This window comes from Phasianus colchicus, chromosome Z (genome assembly GCF_987193195.1).
Source record: "Phasianus colchicus chromosome Z, bPhaCol1.hap1.1, whole genome shotgun sequence".
In the NCBI taxonomy this organism is placed as follows: domain Eukaryota; kingdom Metazoa; phylum Chordata; class Aves; order Galliformes; family Phasianidae; genus Phasianus; species Phasianus colchicus.
In genome coordinates this window covers 73,080,557-73,098,718 of record NC_143476.1, presented here as the reverse complement: position 1 = coordinate 73,098,718, position 18,162 = coordinate 73,080,557, and the positions used below count along the sequence as shown (strand labels likewise).

General features: G+C 36.6%; 1 protein-coding gene across 3 annotated transcripts in view; it reads right to left on the bottom strand.

Moving 5' to 3' along the window:
- Positions 1-13,778: 13,778 nt before the first annotated feature.
- DEPDC1B (DEP domain containing 1B) overlaps positions 13,779-18,162 on the bottom strand; it is a 34,355-nt gene continuing 29,971 nt past the window's right edge. The window contains exons 13-14 of one of the 3 annotated variants that reach the window (XR_016461760.1): positions 16,171-16,296; positions 13,779-13,958 (exon numbers count right to left, since the gene is read on the bottom strand). The gene's annotated coding sequence lies outside the window, so the exon portion shown is untranslated. The remainder of the gene's footprint in view (positions 13,959-16,170; positions 16,297-18,162) is intronic. The other 2 variants (XR_016461759.1, XR_016461761.1) reach the window with 2 other exon arrangements.

Genomic DNA, 18,162 nt, shown 5'->3' with positions numbered 1-18,162 from the left:
ATAGAGTACACCGCGAATTTTGTGCATTCCTTCAATAGCTCAACCACAATTGCTAGTATACAATGTACAAACAGTACAAAAGCATAAAACACACCATATGCCTTGATTAGGCATGAGTAAGCTGTAATGCAGCATCACTATATTTTACTATAGAAGCACAAATACTATGAGGAACAAACACAGCCCGTTTCAGAAATGAATGAACCCCAACTCCAGTGACCACATGCAACATGATGTTAACCCTAGCAAGAGAAAAGCTACAAAGATAACTGTACATGAGCTGATACAGCACAGAAGTGCAAATGTTAGTTGCTAATGAACTACATTCTAAACACAAGCATTCTTGTTTACAGTATATAATTAACAAAGTTGAAAAAGTCAAAATTACTCACAGAGTCCTGAAGATGCAATAGCAAACTATCTAAGACAGGAAATTCCAGGGCAATATTATAAAACAAGTAGGAATAAACATGCATGAAGTCAGGAACTGACAGGCCTCTGGATTACTGCAACTGTAGGAATCATGCTCATGCATGCTGGCTATAATTTATGAAACGGAGCCCAGGAAACAACCAATCGGTTAGCTCCTCCTAACAAGTCCAACTGGCTACGAAAAGCTGGAAGTGCGGCACAGAACAATGAAGAGGAGCTATCCCACATATTAATCTGCTTATCTGGGATTGCTTTCTGTGTGGAGAAGGAAACATGAAACAAGGAGGAAAAAGGAATGTCACAGCTCCGCAGTTGAAATAAACAGGATAAATTTCAGTCCACAGGCAAATCTTCCGTTGTATTCAGACGCCTAGTATTATATTCAAATATTCTGCTATCAGATAAACATTTCAGAAGAGAATTGTCCTCCTTAGGAGGTGATTTTTTCAGTCCTTTTTTTTTTTTTTTTACAGACTATTGGCAGAAACATACGTAAGCTGGATTTATATTTCCCATACAGTTGTTCGGGTGCTCTCCTGCTCTTAATTTAAACGTAATGTTACTGCTAAATGTGAAAAGCCTTTCCGTAAAATCTGATTAGAGTAAGATTATTTTTTTTCTCTGACCACAGGTGGGTGTTCAGTGCATTAATGAGCAGCCCTTACCAAAAAGCCATCTGTATGGTCCTATTTCAAAGTAATGCAGGGTTTCAGATTTAAAGTACCATCATTTTCCAATAAGATAAAGAAAGGAACAAGAACGTGTCTTCAAAAATAATTAAATAAAGAAACACTTTAATGAGTGTTTCTAGGACAGAACAGGATTTACATATTGAAGCATATGAAACCAAATTTGGCCTTCTTGGGAAATTCCATGGTTTTGAAATGTAGGTTTGACCAGTTTGAAGCAAACACACACATGACGTTTTCTACTAAATAACTTCTTTCAAGTGTTTGAAATTGAAATAAAAATTTTTATTCTTAATTCCAATTCTATAGAAGTTATAAAATAAAATTTGTAGTTTTACTTAAGAAAAAATACATAAGGATCTGACAAGATGAGAATCAGATTTTGACTTTGCAGAATAATCTTCCTCTACATGAGTCCACTGTATTCTCCAAGTTGATGAATTTCTATTTACTCTTAATGAAGCATGAGACATTTTTTAACACAAGGAAAACCTACAGTTACTGAAAAGAGCGGTCAGACTGTTTATGCAGAAATCTTAGTAACACTGAATGAAAACAAAAGCATGCTGGGGTGAGTTAGCATGAATTCTGAAAGAATAGAAGTCACGTATGTTTGTTGGTTTTGTTGTTTGTTTGTTTGTTTTTTTTTTTTTGCACAGTTATTCTTATAATTTCTTCCTTTTTCTCCTTCCTCTTGAAATCCATGCCTTACAACAATCTCAGAAATTTGGAAAAGCATCTTTTATAAAATTCACTCTACTCTTTGCAGCCATGACACCCACATTTGACAGCTTCTACTGGTATTTTGCTGCTTTAGGTATTTACTCAGAAAACAGTTAGTAGCCGAGATGACCATCTGGACCACCTTGTCCTGCTGGGCGTCATTACTCGAATTAGAGAAACTGAAGCCTTTAATCTCAAGAATAAGGTCTTTTTGCATAACTAAGCAGTCTCCACCCCAGGTCTCCCGTCTATCACTACATATAATAATCATGAGCCATTACAGCATTATATCCCTTTAAACTGCTCTTGATGAAAAATTACTGTACCAAATTCTTGATGAAAAATTACTGTACCAAATTCCAACAAGGTGAAATTTAGCAATTAACTAATGAAGCAAACATTCAAAGTGATATTCTGTTATCTAGTTTCAATTAATGAGAACAAATTTCACAGATTTCTGAGTAATAGTTGAAAAGAAAAGCCTTCTGCAAAGATTCAATTCCAGAGAGACTCTGGAGCACCCGCCTCCAAAGAAGAGCATATGGAGCAAGTGGAAAAGGTAGTTTACATAAAAATACATTTTAAAGCAGGGGTAATATTAATCAACTGAACTAAGAAAATTGACAATATTACTCTGACAGGATAGGTAGAAAATCATCAGTTGTTCATACCCACTAGTAAACTTGTCTCCAGCCTGAATTTGCAATGGCTTCTCAGACTTTCAACTTGAGATAACCACTTTTGCAAGTCACATCTCCAATTTAAAACAAAAACCAATGGCAACAACAAAACACACAAAAAAGAAACCAACCAACCAAACGAACAAAAAACAGCTATAAATTTCAATTTCACCTTTCTGGTGCGACAACAAGAGCAAAATAAAGCAATTACAGGCTGGTTTCTTTCCACAGCTACTGAGGAACAGCTTCCACCAAAGAACAACATATCTTAATCAAAGGGATAGGTGAATATATTTATATGCATATATGCATGCTAAACATTTGCATACTAATTCAAACGGAGTCTACTTTTCCAGTACATACCCTACGTATAGGTTTTGCAGTTCTCCTACAGCAGCCTCTGAGTTTGTGGTAGGATCTGAAGGTAGAAAGAGCAATGCTTTCCCCACCTCCCTGCCAAAAGCATCCCTCTTAAACCTTTTGATTCTTCTTATGGCTCTCGAAAATTCAAAATCAAAGGCACTATCTCTAATTCTCTCAGTGAAGAAATCAAAAGCACATTCTCACGTATACCTCCAGAGAGTGACATCTTTGGCTTCCCTTCTCAAGGTCAAAAAAGACATTAATTCCATCCGTTTCCACCAGTGCAGGAGACGTACAGCCTGACATCCGCACTTGATGTTTTGAAAAGAAAATCTACTGCAGTACTAAAATAAATTGGCACTGATCCCTTATTTACTGTAAACTCTGAATAGTATCCCATTGCTAGTTTATTGGAGTTACATTTGTAACCAAATAATTTACTGAAATGAAATCCACGTTAAAGAAAAACTTCTTCTGAATAACTGGAATGTCAGAGCTAAGGCAGTAAAGTTAATCCTTCAGTATACTTAAGATATCATATCCATGGCATTTCATTTTTTCCTATCTTGTTAAATTATTCACCTCCATAATGGGAGCTTTCTGTGCGTAATTCTTTCTCTCTGTCAGAACTCCCTGATTAATTGGGCTTCTGGGCCTGCTATACAGACATCAGTGTCACATCTGCTCAGAAAGTCAGCAGCCTTAACAGTAATGCATGCCTCTGCCAGCTTTTGTGAGGTTTTCTATGTTGCTTTTTGGGGGGGATTGGGAGCGGGGGAAGACAGTTAATGGTTCACCCACAAACCGTTTATTTTTATCAACACTCAAAATTCTTCTGTTAGTTGAAAACCTTATAGGTGCTACTGCTTACAGCTTAGAAGGAAAGCATATCAAACAGAAGCTTCCACACTTATCTGCCTGGAGGTTATTCTTTCTGGCAGACTGAAGGTAATCTTATTTCCATACGTGGAGTTGTCTAGGCACAGTAGACTTCGAACATTAAACTGACTGGAAAAGTCAGGCACACCTAGGTATGAGTGAGGCAGCTTGGCACTGGCAGCTGGCTCTATAGGGAAGTGCTAACGGAGTCAGCATCTCTCCTCCGCTAAGTCAGAACCTGTGAAAAAAAGGCTACTCATGTCAGTGGCAATTGGGTTGTCCAGAATGCATTCCAAAATATTTCAATTTTCTGAGCATGCTTTCAACCCCAGTGTGGATCGTGCTGCTTATCTCTTAGGTTTCACGTTTCTTTACTCCTGCAGTTGCAAGTGTGTTTTAGATGACCAGATATACACAAAGTGAAACATTCACAGTATTTACTTGGTCCTGCAGAAACTATTTGTGCTTAGCTTTACTAGGATTACTTGCAATCCATGAAGTTCATACAGAAGTAATGGTTATTATTTCTCTGTATGGACTAGCTATATAAACATGAAGTATACATAAAGAGTAAATATAAAATCATCCCTTGCCATTCAAACTTATAAAATACATTGAAAGAAATACATATTGCTATTTCACCCAGTTCTAATAATGGCAAGGAAACACACTAGGACAGAATTGGAAATTGAAATTCTGAACAATGAAGGCAGAGAATTACAGCCAGTTTACAAAACAAATTCTGTTTATGCATCTGATTAATCAGCAGGTATAATCCACTAGAGAATGTTTCATAAAGAATAATGTTTCTCTGATAATATCAGGGAAAGAGGAGCTTCAGTGACTTGCGATATAAACAAACATACAATAGTTTAATAAACAAGAGTTGTTCACGTCTCCAGATGCTCATTTTACTTCATACAGTAGCAATGCCAACAAATACTAGACCATAAAAGATAATTGTACTCTATATGGTAGTTTTGTGAGGAAATCTTTTGAACAGCACACAATAAACATGGAAAATATGCAAAGAATGGAACATATGATCCGTGAATACACTTCCTACGTCAGAAGCAGAAGGACTTCATCCAACATGTAATGGTGATGATTTAGTAAAACATTATGTAAAAGAATTTGAATCTCATGCTTACGGTAAACAAAAGTAACCTCTAGTTGAGGTTACACTGTGTAGCTACAAAAACAAGCAGAAGAAACAGAATACACAGAGCAGATATTTTTGAAAAAATTCCTGTGTACACATGATCACTTAGTATCCCAAGGAATCATTTGTATTAGCAGTTCAGACAAACGTGGACAAACTTGATCAGTACTGAATTCACTATTAAATGCACAGTGAACTGGCAGCTTCAGTACAGAAGTAATACAAGCAGTTTTCTTAGTTTATCAGCTATCCCTAGGGGCAGAATAGTGCTGAATATCTGTATTGCTTGCAGACCTTAGTACAAGGGCTGCTCCAAAACTACTGCCTCCTATTTTGTTACATTGGCCCACAGTGTCAGAGGGGGATGTTGGTTGCATGGCCACAGAAGCTGAACATTGCTGCAAGTTTTCCATTACTTTTTGTTGCCATGTAAGAGGTGGCAGTAGAAGGGCAGTCTGACAGAACAGCATGTGGAAGCGTGTATGAAGTAAAGCTGTGTCACTAAACTTCTCCATGAGGAGAAAATTGCAGCACTTCAACAGTGGCAACAGTGATGTGAATGGCTGTGGATGGCTGTGCACAGCTGCCACACCACAAAATGAAGAATGTGACCCTCCATTAATTGGCAGATTACGACCAGAGAATTGTAAATGGAGCTGAATATCAGTTTCAGTGCACTGGAAAAAATGATGCAACTTTGGAATATCACACAATTTGCATTAGGTGGGTCACACCAGTGTTCACACAGCAACAGAGAGAACACTCTAGGCAAGTTGGTCAGAACCTGTTGAACCAATACTAGGCTGAAGGTGACAGTTTCCTGGATGATATCATTACTGTAGTTGAGATGTGTTGTCATCACTATTAGCCGGAGTCAAAACAGGAATGGTAACATGTGGATTTCTTATTGAAGAAAAAGCTCAAGATGCAGCCTTCAGTGGGTAAAGTGGTGTGCACATTCTAATAGGATGGGAAAGAGGTGATCCTTCTGGATTTCCTGGAATCTGAACAAACCATCAACCTTGACCACTACATTGTGACACTGGCTGAGCTGAAGGCTGCAACTTGCAGAGTCAGGCCAGAGGAGATGACAACCTTTCTCTTGCAAAGTGATAACACCTGACCCTGTACCAGCTGAAAACCACAGAGCACATTCCAAGTCTTGTCTGCACTGATCTACCTTACCCACTGCACAGTCCAGATTTAGTGCCTTCTGACCTCTATCTGTCAGGCTGTTGAAAGATAAACTGCGTGGGCAACACTTTTCTAGCAACGATGCCATCATAGTAGCTGTGAAACAGTATGTCACCTTCACTGGTGCAGATTATTAGAAGTGTGGGCTATTGTTCATCTCTGGCAAAAATGTGTAGCTAGTGGTGGTGACTATGTTGAAAAATAGTGTTTTGTAGCTGAGACTTTGCTTTATCAAGTGGTGTTATTGTGCTCTTTGTATTTATTGTATTTTCCATGGAAATAAATAGGAGACATTACTTTCAGAGCAACCTTTGTATGTAAGCTTGCACCATTATGCTGTATAACATGGAATTGCTTGTATTGTGCTGATGATGGAGATGCTTCAAGACACCAACAAACTTCTAAAGCAATTTGATGTTTAGTTAATATTATTTTTTTCAACAGTTAGCGTATCTTTTTTTTTTTTCTTAATAGAACTCTTGCATCTGATCAGACTAAAAATTAATTCAGCCTAGTATCCCAAATTTGAGATATTTGATGCTCAGTGGAAAACACACCCACAACCACCACAAAAACAAAGGGGATAAAAAGATGAAAGGGTGAGGCTTTCTTATTACCTTTTCTCTACTTATAATGTCCAAACTTTGTCATAGATCTGAGATTCCTTTTGTATACGAAGAAAGGAAATCTCACTCATTAATAAATGTGGAAGTATAGAATTGCTCTTTCTTTCCCACATGCCAAGGGATACACAATATTGAGCAGCTTTCCCAAGATCACTGACAATGGAATGGAATCCATTTCTTCTATGTCTCACTCCAGTTAAAGCCACAAGACATCCATTTCCACCATTATTACTGCAGTGAGTTGCAGCTTACAAACTACCTGTGAGGCCGTGAAGTTATTTAAACTGCTGCAGTATGACTGAGCATCCTACATCTGTACTATCAACTTAACGCTAAGTTGCATTGCTTAGTTCCCAGACTAGTAATGAGGAAGAACTGTTAAATCTCACTGGTCCTCTAGAAAGAAGAGTCACGTTCAGACTAAGGAATGGCTGAAGCCAGGGGAAATCAGTCCACCCACACTGGCTGGTCCATGAAAAGAGAAATGCACTATAATTATTCCAGAAACAATGCAAGATAGTAGCAGTTTCAATAGAAAAAGATATATACACAGGAAGCTTGATCCAAGGGAGAGGACCATAGGTGACAAACTTATCAAAAATGGTTTTACTTGTACATCTTCTCTCTCCCAGAGGAGTAAGACACACAGGCGAATAGTGGAAAGAGAGACTCCTTGATCTGGACAAGAGGTTTTCATAAGGGCTCCTTTTCTCCATAGGAACTACCGGCGTCTGGTCAGGAATAATGAGATCTTAAGAAATCAAATCTTTAAAACATTGACAAGCCTGATGCTTAAACACATGCCAGGTAAACTAAAAAGAAGCCCAGAAGTTTGGCAGCTAGCAAACTCAATGCATTCAAAACCCAATCAATAAATCTTTCCCTAAAGCTGGGTAAGTGTTATAAAGGTTTCAGTTTTCTTCCTAGAAAAACCTGATAGTATTAATAAAAACAAACAAACAAAACAAAACAAAAACCCTCAAGCATTAGAGACTTTTAAATTGCTAGCTCTATAGTTGCACACAGAATTGATGCATTCAGTCACAGCAGTAAGGATATTTAGAGTTCTTTGAGAATAGATAGCAAATGTGTTAGAAACTAGCTAAAAACCAGGCATTTCCAACTTAAAGAGTACTAGATTTCAGAAAAACTGTAATATTTTGCAGAGGATATGTGGAGCAGGCTTCCCCAGAGGGAGGAGATGGTGATACAGGTGTATATTGAGGGGGAAAAAAAAAAAAAAAGAAAGAAAAAAAGGAAAAAAAAAGAATACGAATTATATCTTCCACTCTAGACTTTAGGTGTCATGGGGGGAAACTGATACTCGTTGGCCTACAGAACAGACTAACCACAACATAATGGTTACCATTTAAATACATTACTGACAAACCCACGATCTTGATGTGGATCACTGTAGCCAAGCACTGGTCCACAGTGAGTGAGAATGAGTGTTGAAGACTTGGATCCTCCCATTACCTCTCCATCCTGATTTGGGAACATCAGGCCCTTCTTTCATTGCTCTCATTTAGGAAAAATAGAAACGTTCTAAGTATTTATTGGAACTTGGTTTCCTATAAATAGAATCAGGTACAAAACAGAGTGAGAAAGAATAAACAAACATGTTTCCTACCTAGTGCAATTCCCAGAGGTTCTGTGAGTCAAGAGATCCAAGCAGAGTGATATTAACAGCAGAAAAAATAAAAGCACTTTGTGAGACCCCTTCCAAGTCACTGGGAAAGGGAGAAACACAAGGCTGCTGGAAGAAAATAAAAGTTAAAACAGAGGAAAAGGAGAAAGGGGGGGGGGAGTGGGAACCAGAGCCTACACTTTACCTTTTTTGGGGAGCCCTATATGTTTAATGGTAGTGATGGATCTGTGTGGGGCTGGACTCCTGCCACGATCCTTCCTCTCACCCCCTCTGGCAGTCTCAGATGTTCTTAGCAAAGCAGCAGCTGTCACTCTGGCAGCAGCAGTGTGAGCCCAGCTGAGTTCATATGTGCAGCTATTTTAGCACATTGCCATTTTCTTTCTTCTCAGAAAAAAAAATTTTGCAATTTAATACTTTGGATAGCTCAGCTAGACCTCGGAAGGATTTCACCCAGTAAAGAGAAAAAAAAAAAAAGAAAGAAAGAAAGAAAGAAAGAAAAACCAGCCCTGAACAAGACAGTTCTTTCAGCTCTGTTATTCTTTTTCTCAGACAACTTTTGCGAACAAAGGCACAAGAGATTTTAAGAGGAAGACTCTTCTTTCTGGTGGAAATGTTAAGCAACCAAGTTAGAACAGAGCTGGTCACATTTCTGATTGCAAAATGCCAACTGAAATAGTTTTATGAACACGAAATAGTTTTTCAAGAACTATCAGTACCGTTCAGTGTCATCTGTAGACCATAATCAACTTCTATAAAGCTGAAACAGCGAAAACTGTGCTGGATCTTCCTCTCACCCTCTATTCCCTTTTTCTTTGCTCATACCAGCAATAGCCTGGAAGATGAACTATTGTCTGAGTTACATTTCTGTCCAATTCTCCCTTTTTTAATGTCATGGTCTATTGCAACTAATAGTACAGTAGGCACTGCACCTTCTAGACATGGGTTGTTCACAGCTTTTCCTGTTCAAAGGTTTTCAAATCTTGATGGAATACAAGCTTGAACATTTAATGTATTCTTTCCTCTGCTCCAAACAGGGATCGTACCTTTCTGTCTTCATGAGTCAGAAAAAAGTCAAAAACATCCTTATGATGCACTGTAAAATCACCAGCAATGGGCAATCACATGGTTAAGAATGGCCACACAAATCTAAGCATCACAAAATCTAGGACCCTCTCTCACACTGACAAGCAGAGGATGAAAATCAAAGAGCAAATGCATAAAAAATGCCTCTCCAGAATGCACTTGCAAATTTCAGTGAGCTGCATATTGGCAACAAACTCTGACAAATTTGGCACCTTTTTTTATAGCAACACCCAGCTAATTATTTTCTTCTGTTAATTTCTCCAGTCACTTTTTCAAACTATATAAGCCTTCAGTACTGATAGGAACCTGCTAGAAAGAAATCCACAGCTCAGCTATATAGCCTGTAAAAAAAACACATCCTTATTTCCAAACTTGAAACCACCCCGAGGTTCATTTGAAATTTTTTTTTAACCAGAAAATACAACAGATAATTGTTCCCCATTCTTTTCTCTCACTGCAATCAAGACATTAATTTTACCATTCATCACCTTTTCTCCAGGCTTTAGATTCCTGATCTATTTAATCATTGCTCATGTGGAAGCCCTTCCAGTATTCTCCATATGGATACAGCACCATTCTCTACACTGGCATAAAAATGTTATCTTGATAATAAGTTGCTATATATCCTATAGTGTCAGCAAGCGTCCAACCTCTCAGATAACTGTGACTTCTTATACTTGGACTTACTCTGTGCAGAACTGGAAGTGTTCCTTGCCCTGGCCAGTCTCTTTTTCCATCTCACTGCAGAGGCAGGCATCCTCATGTTCCTTCTAAAGTACTGTAATAATGGGAAAACCTCTTGTTGCATTTTATAACTAAAATTTTTTTATCTGCAGTAGAAGACCAAAAATACGAAACATGGATGCAGGGGCTTTTCCAATTCAACTGATAATCACTTCCAGTAATTTCTTTCATTCTGTTTGTTTGGGGTTTTTTTTGAAGCTTACATTTGTTAAGTCATTTAAAAACTACATCATGTTGTCAATATTATTGCTGAATCTGATCTTTTAATAGTTACTGGTTTCCAGTATTTTTATTATTTTTTCCTATTAGCTGAAGTTGTTCTTGCAGGCAAGGCAATGGGCATAATAGTTATCTTCCTTGTGCTATCTGTTTCTCAACAAATCATGTGCACAGTTTTGTTTGTAAATGTTATTGAAGTTATCAAAGGTTATTAGCTCCTGGCTCCAGTATTCTTCATTTTGAGAGATATTGCACTTGCTAAATTCCTGAAAAACTGTTATATTCTCTGAGATTTACTTACCTCATCATTGGAAATGGAATTTGGTCATGCAATTTGAGACACAGAATAATGACTAGTTTTGTTTTACTGTCACATGCAAGGAGAACTTGACCTTTGCTTTGAAGCACATGTTGAGTGGGAGAAATCATTCTTCAGGGCACCTGTATAATCAGGCCCTTAATTAAACCTAAAGCTTTAGCAGGAAGGGAATCTATTGTCCAAATCTAGTGCTAAACATTTAACCCCATTTTGCATCCATGTGCATGATAAGCTCTTCAGCAGCAGGCATTAAATGAAGTGGTTTGACTTTTACAGGGTGGGATGAATGAAAAAATGACTAGTTTAGACTCTGGAATGTAAAGAGTAAACAGGTTCAGATGATGGAAACTAAGATAACTTATGAAAACACCAAAAATTCACACATATTCATTTAAAAAAGTGGTGATTTTTAAGGTGATTTTTAAGGTGATTTTTAAGAACAAGTTGTTGTTTAAATAATTTTTTGCTCTTTAAGAAGGCATAACCAGCTGACATTTTTTAGATGGCATCTGTCCATTGCAAGTTCTCTCTTGCGGGTAACATGCTTAAATTGTTTTTGTTCCTCAAGAAAATTACGACACACTTGCAATTGGTACTATTTCCTCATGCACATCTTTTAGCTTCCTGCAATAGAAGTGCTTGAGAAATTCCTTTGAGATTGCTTTTCATTAAGCTGTGCCAGGTCTGTGAAGCAGATCAAAGTGATCAAAAATACTGGAACACTAGTACAAGACAAAAGTAGACATTTTAATTTAATCATGTCATGTTTGCCTGCTGTATTGTTACAGCTGGAGAAAATTAAAAATATAAATATATTCATATATAATGATACCAATATATGTATTTTTTAACTCATTTCATAATGGGACAGTCCTCTCAACATGATTCATATCTAAAGAACTGCAGACGATGAAACCAAAAAATACTGTACTGGAAAAGTATAATGGCCTGATTTCTAGGCAGAAAATACATTTCGGAGTCAAATCAAGCATCTAAGATTTAAAAACAGCTCCACAGAGCCCTGCATATGTCATTTACATATAATTATTTAGTCAGTGAATGTGGAGAAGCGATCAACTAAAATCAGACCTAGTGTGAAGCTGCAAAGTAAGTTAAAGTGGTCTTTAAGTGATGTAAAGTTTCTGGAGAACTATATAAAGCAACAAAGGGTGAAGATTATGCACATGAGCTGAAAAACAGCCCTAGGGTCTTGCTACAAAAGACTGGTTCCTATTCTTTCTTCCTAAGAGAGACACCACTGTGCTACAACCACACAGACATAGAAATATTAAAAGTCATTGTAATTTCTATCTTAATATGAGCAGAAATATTCATACTGTTTTACTAATGTTATCATGTTCTACTAAAACATCAATTTCAGTAATCACCAAAGTGATAAAACATCTTTCTGTGGCTTGTTTACATCATAACAAGAGAAAACAGAAGAGCATTACAATAGTTTTCTTAAAAATAAATGAGTACAGTATGTAGAATGGCACCCAACTACCCCTAGGCAGTACCTCAAGCATTTCAGCTACAATATCTACAGTATCTCTGTGACTACATAAAAAAGTAAGAGTTCTTCCTAGCCTGACTACTCAAAATAAATACTTAAATTAAATGCAGAATTCATAATATTTTTCACTCAGTATCTACAATGATTAAAGCTACCGAAATTCAGAGCATGAGTTCAAAAGCCCAAGCAGTATTTTCTTCCTGTTTTCAGGCATTCATATTTTTGGATCTACAAATCAAACAAGTTCAAATCACTCCTGAGGAATGCTTTGGATTTTTGTCATCTGGTAATCATTTATTCATCTATCTTTCTTTCTTTCCATTAACCTGCATACATTAGTACAGATATAGCACACCGCTTGCAAACAGCTAGATGATCATTTAGGTTGACTAGAAGCATTGGGTTGCATAGAGTCTGTAGTCTTTTAGTTACACCACTAACAAACAGTTTTTAGATTCTGGGGAGGGCTGGAGTGGAAAAATGTAAGAGAAGAATTAGATTATGGAAGTTCAGTATCACTAAGAAAAATTGCAGGTTCTAGAATTTTAAGCAGATTGACATGTCACGTAGATTTGTTTGAATAGCCAAAAAGTGACAAATAGATAGCCTTAACAACCAGTTTCTATCCTCTGAGCTAACAGGAACAAAGCCATATGTTTAACATAAAAAATATTACGGGTGGTTAAGAAACAGTATCCCATGAAAGAAAATTAATTCCTTGGTCTGTGTTTCTAAGAAAGCTGCATTTCCACAGCGCCAAAGTGTATAAATGCTACTGAAACATTGCAAGCCAGATTAAGTTTTGCTTGTTTGTTTTAAATAAACTGTCACACACACACACACACACACAAAAAGAGGATTCAAGTAACATGATGAATTTCATGTTAGAGTTAAAATGGTTCACAGTTCACTCAGGCTCACGCTGTCCATGCAGTACGTTACAAGCCAGAGGTGAGGACCTGCAAAACAGCCACAGAGATGTCCCAGCTTATTTTCCCTGCAAGGAAAGTTAGCAAAATCACCTCATCCCAGTGGAGAACAGTATGTTACTATGCCAGCTGCATTCACATGTTCAAACTGTCATGAACCAAAAAAATCTCATGGTCACACCTGTATATAGTAAAAAGCTAACATTGTGAGAACTTAATGAAGTAATTGGCAAGAACTGTGTAAGCTGTCAAGTGTCAGAAAGAATGTTTAGTTGCTTTTGGAAAAGAACAGATAAGAACTGAAAACACTGGTGACATTATGTTTACTCATCTCCTCGATTCTGTTCACCGCATATCCAAAAGGATACAGCATAGATAGGAAATGGGAAAGGACGACTAAAGTGTTCAAAAGTATTGAAAAACATGTCTATAAAAAGTGATATAAAGAAATAATAACAGCTCTTCTTAGAAAATGAAAGGCATAGTTTCTGTCTCAAAAAAAAAAAAAAAAAAAAAAAAAAAACCAAAAAAACACAACCAAACACAAACCCAGGCTCTGTGGACATGCATTGAAACTATGCAGCAATAGTATGCCAGAAATTGTTTTGATATTTATTATTAGGTATCTGAATATATTTAAGTACTTACAGTCAAATAAATGTCAATGAAAATATCTTCTGTCCAATGGAAAAATTTACACTGCTCCCCATTCCTCATATTGAGTAAGAAGGCCCATCGATTCAGTTGATTATCTAGGTGAGAAAAAAGATCCGTTTTAATATATACACTTCAATATAGCGAAACAGACGGATAGTCTATTTGAAAATACTTTTCATATTTGGTACTTAGCATTGGATTTCTCATTGGCGTAACCTATTCTCTTTAAAAAAAAACAAAAAACAAAAAAACAAATGCACACAAGAACAGCAGTATTTAATCTGCTTCTGGGCATTTACTTGAAATGAATACTGTAACCTTTTTAGGTGTTGCAATGGAACAGCAGTAATTCTTTTCCTCTTAAGAAAAAAAAACATTGTTCAAGTTACTTGACAAAAAAGAAAAAAAAAAAAAAAAGGCTGGACAGTCTGTATTTTAGCAAACTGACCTTTAAAATGTATTTGTTTGACTATCATGCAGTTTTTAAGAAGTATGGATCTGGCACTAGTCACGTTCTTGCATAATTCCTGTTTTCATAATACAAATGATGGAGTTCAAAGAGCTATTAAGGAGGAAAAAAACAATAAAGAATATAAAAAAAAAAAAAGAAAGAAAGAAAGAAAGAAACCCTTACAAAGTAGCTTTTGTCAATAGCTGAACCATATCCTTCCAGTTACAGAGTTTCCTGCATCTCACCTTAATGCCAGCAAACATCAGCACAAAGGAGTCCTTCATTCTCCCAGGCTAACAATGAGCTAGCACCACTGCTCTGGTCCTGCTATGTTTTTGCCCTCAAATGGATTTAATAGCTCAAACTTGTCTTGCCTTACAAATCCACTGTGAGAGTATGCATTGGATAGAGATTCTGGGAAATTAGTGATAAATGATTAATCCTGTAGGTGGTCGAATTAAAGAGCTTCTTACTCCTTTTCATAACTAAAAACACATTCTCTGAAAATGATTATCCATATACTTTGTAAACTTCTAAACGCTTACATCAAGTATACTTATCTATGTATTGATTACTGCAGAGTCTAATGAGTCTAATATGAAATATCTCTCATACTGGATCTTTGAACACTAATGATCCATGCAAAATGCTACAGGATAGTTCTGTATAGAAATCATTACATAAAGTAAAACGAAACATTTCTTACTTTAAATAAAGAGACTTGTCAACCACCTCCTGAGTAAGATGAGTTTCAGGATTGAAGACTGTAAGTTTGCAGACTTTACAAATACTATTCTATGCTGATTTTAAGATTCTGACTGAAAATGTAAGGCCTCTGCAAATTATTCTTATATTCTACTAGTATAATAAATAAGTGGCTCCTAATTTCTACTTCAGCTTTATGTGAATTCATTTTCTAATTGCTTTTGTTAGCTGTGTTTTATCGAATGAGGTTTCTACTAATAACATTTCTCTCTTCATACTGACAGAGCAAGCTCTTAAATCCATCTTAATGTTATGCAGATCTTTTGTTAGGGAAACCAGTTCTAACTGTAGCAGTAAATTAAAAGATGCTTCCAATAGGAAGTTATGACAATTAAGTGTAAGAAATTGAAATTTCACATAATACCAGAAAAAAAAACTAGTTTTGATTTTTCTGTTCAAAGAACTCTTAGAGATTTTGGACAAGGTACTGAGGTTGAAGTCATAGAATCTGAAACTCCCTAAATATGTGAGATCTTTACAATGACAATTTGTTGGGCTTTGTAAGGCTGCTTGCCAAAAAAAGAGTTAAACAAGGCAACAGTTAGGAAACAGCTATCATGAAATACATTTGCTGTCTTTACAGGAAAACAGGAAGGATGAAATAATTCAGAAGTTGCAGTCAGAAGAGTAAAGATGTTCTTGGCTTTTAAGATTGGGGAGGCAAAGTATTCATGGCTGGCAAATGAATGGTAGACTTGTGAGGCAAGTCATGTGGCATACAAAGGTTGAAACTGAATAGCTGCAGTGGATATAGGCTGTGATGCCTAAATATTCGGCTTCAATAAGTTTAGACCTTACTGAATTTGAGGTTCTGGTACAACTCAAAGAGATGTTTTGGAAAATAGAAACTGGAAATATGTCCTTGTGCTTTTCAAGAGGTGTGGTTAATTGGCAATCTCGTCACATACTGGAGTGTTGGCAGCCCTGAAAAGGTGATTGCAGCATGTAGCACTGTGCCAATCTCGTAAGATTCATGGCAACTGCTCCAAGCAAAGGAAAACTAATTTCTCAGTGGAAATCCGAAGGATGATTAACATGAGGCTTTTCAAGCCTTACTAGTAATATGCATAAGATAAAAACATTGTTCTTACTTTCTGGAGTAATACCTCTAAAGAACTTCCTGCAGCATAACAACAGCTTGCAGTGCAGCAAAACAGTAGTTGTCTTAGCCCTATCTCCAGGATCTCTAGATGCAGCATAGAACAGCATCTTCAAAGCTATTGTAATAGAAAAAGACATAATAAAAGGGAATTCCAAACATATTCCAGCTGCATCAAAGAGACTAGAACTGAACTAGATATTACAAGCCCTATGATTCTCCTTCAGAGCTCAGATGGTGAAATTGACTCACTGATAGAAGAAGTATCATGGTCTGAGAGGGAAAGAGTAGGTACAGAAGGGCATGCTTAAGAAAAAAAAAGAAAGTACAGCACTAACAGATTACACTAGCATTAAAGTAGCATGCTTTAGAAAAATGACAAGTGCTGAAGTATATGTACAGAAAATGTGCAATTTATTATACATTTGCAGATTGTTCTAGCGATACTTTTTCCATAAAATAAGAATAATAATAATAAACCTGTTACAATTTAGTTCAAAATCCTATCTGTAATATAACATCATCCTCATGTTCTCTGCAAAGGAATGCCAGTTAAAGATGGGATTCATTTATATATATATATATATATATATAAAAGTTAATTAATTAACTTTTTCCATTTGTAATCATCAGTTACAATTAGAGGTCTCAACACCTTAAAGGTTTTTGAATTACAATGCACTTGATTGGATATCAGGAAAGTGCTTTGTGCTATCTGCATTGCTGGAGTATCTGGTCTGCATATTTTTGAACCTCTATGCAAAAACAACAAAATAAGCCAATCAGCATTCTCCCCGTAGACATCAATAGGCAAATATGAGCAGATATATAAATGATGAAGAAGATTCTAATTTAACATGCTTGTTGGTACTAACCACAGATATAAACAAAAAGTAAATTCACTAAACACTAAGATTCACTAAATAAATAAGATCACATTAACATCTGTTAAGTTTTTGAGGCAAACTAAAGAGAGATCAGTACTACTAGAGAGTTTATCTACTAGAGAGTTTATCAGGGACTGAGATAAGAGTATCTTTGCCCACGGAGGCAAAGATTACAGGTGTAGAATTTCACCGACTTGTCTCTGTCTTGAAACCCATAGCAGGTTAACCACAACATAAACTACAGCACATTACTGTGAAGCATGCATCTATGTGGAAAAAATGTTGTCTGGAACACACAGCAAAGGAAAAACTAACACATTCTTGATGTGCCATTCTTGTGCCACTGGTGAGATCAAAACAAGTCTGCAATAGTAGATATACACCTCTCATTCTAAGAGAGGATACACATTCAGCTTTGTCTTTGCTCCTAAAGCTGCTTAGCGGTATTTCTATTTCTTGCTTCCAGTGAACCTGAAAGGAGTTTTCTGAATGCAAAAACACCATGGTTTTGTTACTGCTCATTGCAAATTAACAGTCTTCTAAAAAGCTGTCTGAAAGATCCTCTCCTGACTCCTGAGCACACACAAGCTTTCAACATTTCTTCTTAGAGAGCTGTTGAACATTTTTCCTCCCATGGGTTTATATTTCATTTTAATGAAGACAGAAACTTGTTCTCAATGGAAAACAACTCAGACAACTAGAAGTCTTCAACCTGGTCTATGGAAAGTACAAAAGAGGAGTTTTTTCTTTTCCCTGGTAAAGCTCTGTCTACCAAAAGGCAACCATTTCAAGTCTCTAAGTCTTCTCTTAATTTAATTTTCCAAAGAGAGTATCAGATTAAGCATAGACTCATTACTGAATTCTTTTGGTTAACCTTTTCTGCATTACTTTAATTTCTGTTGTTCATTTTTTTTATGTATAAATCTGAATGGCACCATATTAATGCATGCATTCATGGATACAGTAGGCATCTTGACAGACAGAGAAGGTTCCACCTCATTCCAATAACATCACTGCACGGATTTTGTCCCTTTGCCTCATCCTGTATTTGTTCTACACTCTACAGTTCAACTTTTCTTGTTTTGCCAGACTCGCAT